Genomic DNA, 2,625 nt, shown 5'->3' with positions numbered 1-2,625 from the left:
TTTGGTGGTCCTGTCATTTGTATGCTGTTACTTGGTGAACTTTAGATGATGCGATCGACCTACCATCCCTCATGAGTGGTTTCTTAAAACAATATCCCAAAGATCAGGGGAAACTGGGTTTCGCGTCTTATCCTCCCAGAAGCTCTCGAGGCAGCATCCCTTTGGTCTGTTAAAGTTACAGTCCAGCGGGAAAGACCCCGTCCAAAAAAGCCTGCCTCCACAGTGCGGGCATACATCTGCACACACATACAGGCTTCTGCAGTGACTGTACTGTTCGCGGGTTTTTCCTCAAGTCGTAGCTAAGCCTCCAGCAGCGGCGCAGGTGCCGGCACTCCTGCCCCCAGCGGTGCAACTCTCACAAGTACTGCCCCGAAGGGTCTTCGTGATTTTCTGCTTTCTCACTCGTGGTGAGTTCTAAATTCCATTACACCTTCATTTTTGGGGGGCTTGGAAACTGAAAATATCACAGGTCACTCCTAAAGACTTGAAGCAAATGGATGATCAAGAACACTGTTAGTTGGCCAAACCTGTGCTGCAGGGTGGAAAAGAACATTCTCTTGGAAAGCAAACGTGGTGGGATGGAAATAAATGGAAACGGTTTTGGATGACAGATCATATGTTCATTGAAAAGTATTAGTATTATCTGTAGCTATTCTTCCAGGTCCTTTGATCGGTATTGTCTCTCCACAGAAAGAAAGGGTGTGTGAAGCAAAGAAGCGCTTTGGGTGTTACACGCTCCTCATCTTCACCACTCCTAGGCTCACCCCTGCCTGTCCTCAGCAAGACCAGGAAGGCCTCTCTCCCCCACTGTAGTCAGAGCGGCTTTTCCTGAACCCAGCACCCTTTCGCTTTAGGACCCGGGTCAGGCTTGACCTTTCCTAGCTGAGTAGCCTTGTCAAAGTCCTTAAATCTGAGATTCTTCATCAGTCAAATGGAGATGAGATTCCGCCTAGCTCCTAGGATATCCCCATGGGACTGGAATGCATCACCTCTGTAGTAAAGTACATAACACGGCACCCAGGACATACTTGCCAACTGGTAACCACTGCCGCCCTCATGTCACACGCACTCCACAGACCACCGGAGAGCGAGTTTAATATCAGGCTTGGTAAAGTGGGGGCAACACGAACTTTGCCCCAGATGGTGCTGGTCATTAATCCCTTTCTGAGACCCTGTACGCCAGCACCTATATTAACGTGCCTTCCAAGTGTTACCTCAGCTTCACATCCACCCCTGCTTCATTTATACCGACACCGAGGCTCAGAGAGTCCCTGAAAGTGCACAGTCCCATAGCTCACGAGGAGTGGGCTCTGGCTTCAGATTCAGGCCTGTGCGGCTCCAGAGCCCTGTTTGGATTCTTCCGCTTGTTTCAGATGCTTCATGGCAGAAGAACAGCAGCTGCCAGACAGAGCTAGAAACAGATGAAGCCGCGAATACAGTTGGGGGAGGAGGGGCAGGGAAGGCGGAGGTGGAGGCAGCTTATGGGGCGGACGTGACCACCCATGAGTGGTTTACAGCCTGACTTCCTCCCGGGGTTCCAGGGCTCAGGTGACATAATTAGTGAAGCATCGCACCAATTCAAAGAACTCTTACCTGATCTTTCTGAGAGGAGGCAATGCCCTGTCTCCACGTGGCACTCAGCTTGGGTCTGTTCGAGTGTGATAATCCCTGAACACGCTCCCCTGTGAGGTCAGGAGCAAGGTGGCGGCCCTTCAGCCTGGAGACACCGAGGCTGGAAGCTGATGGGTCACTGCTTAGCAAACTACGAAGTGCAGAGAAATAGTTCAAGATTCATACCCTAAACTCCATTAACAGGTGCGGATTTCAGAATGGGAAGTTGGAAAAGGTGCCTTGTTCAGGGTAAAACACTGGCTCTCCACAGAGAAGGAGCTACACGTAAGAAATAAGCATCTCCCAAAAATGTTTAAATTTATGATGAGAGTTCCGTACACTGTTGCTGAGGAGAAAAGAAAAGCGCTTTCTGGACACATTCTGAGCTTTTTGAGACTGGCATTAAGAGAACAATTCCTCAACTTATTGCTCCTGGAGATGTCATTAGCAGAAAGAAACTAATTTTTGTGTATGCTGGTATGTATCCTCCAGAGTTTAATACTTTGGGCCTGATTTTTTTTTTTTTCTGCCTCCAGGGGGGTGAAAGTAAGTCTTTTTACTTGAACAAACATTTGAGTGAATGTTAACCATTTTTTCAACTTGTCATCACTATTTGTAGATGTGATTTTGTTTTAAATCTGCAGTCAGATGTACATACGGGGGGAGAAAAAAATCTGAATTCTCCAATCAAAACAAAAAGCCCTGAGGTCCTCAGGGAGCCATCATTTCCAGAATTGGAGACAGGGGGCTTGGGGAAAAAATCTGAAATGTCAGGCGGTGCAAGAAATGTTCCTTCCATTATATATACTTCTTGACATTGAGAGTTTTCAGAGCTCTGTTCCTCCAGCAGATGTCATAAATTTTGTGTGTCAAACAATGAATGAAGCTATGTTGAGGGCCCACTAATATGAATGCAGCTTTTGCCAAATTTTTGACAAATGGGCATCGACCTAGAGACTGGTGTCTGCTGCCTGTTAAGAGTTTTATTTCCATCTGTTACCAAGGCCGTGGAGA

The sequence above is a fragment of the Hyaena hyaena genome, unplaced genomic scaffold (assembly GCF_003009895.1).
Source record: "Hyaena hyaena isolate Hyena2069 unplaced genomic scaffold, ASM300989v1 scaffold_15, whole genome shotgun sequence".
NCBI lineage: Eukaryota > Metazoa > Chordata > Mammalia > Carnivora > Hyaenidae > Hyaena > Hyaena hyaena.
The sequence above is the reverse complement of the archived record's forward strand: the minus strand, read 5'-3'. Positions refer to the sequence as shown.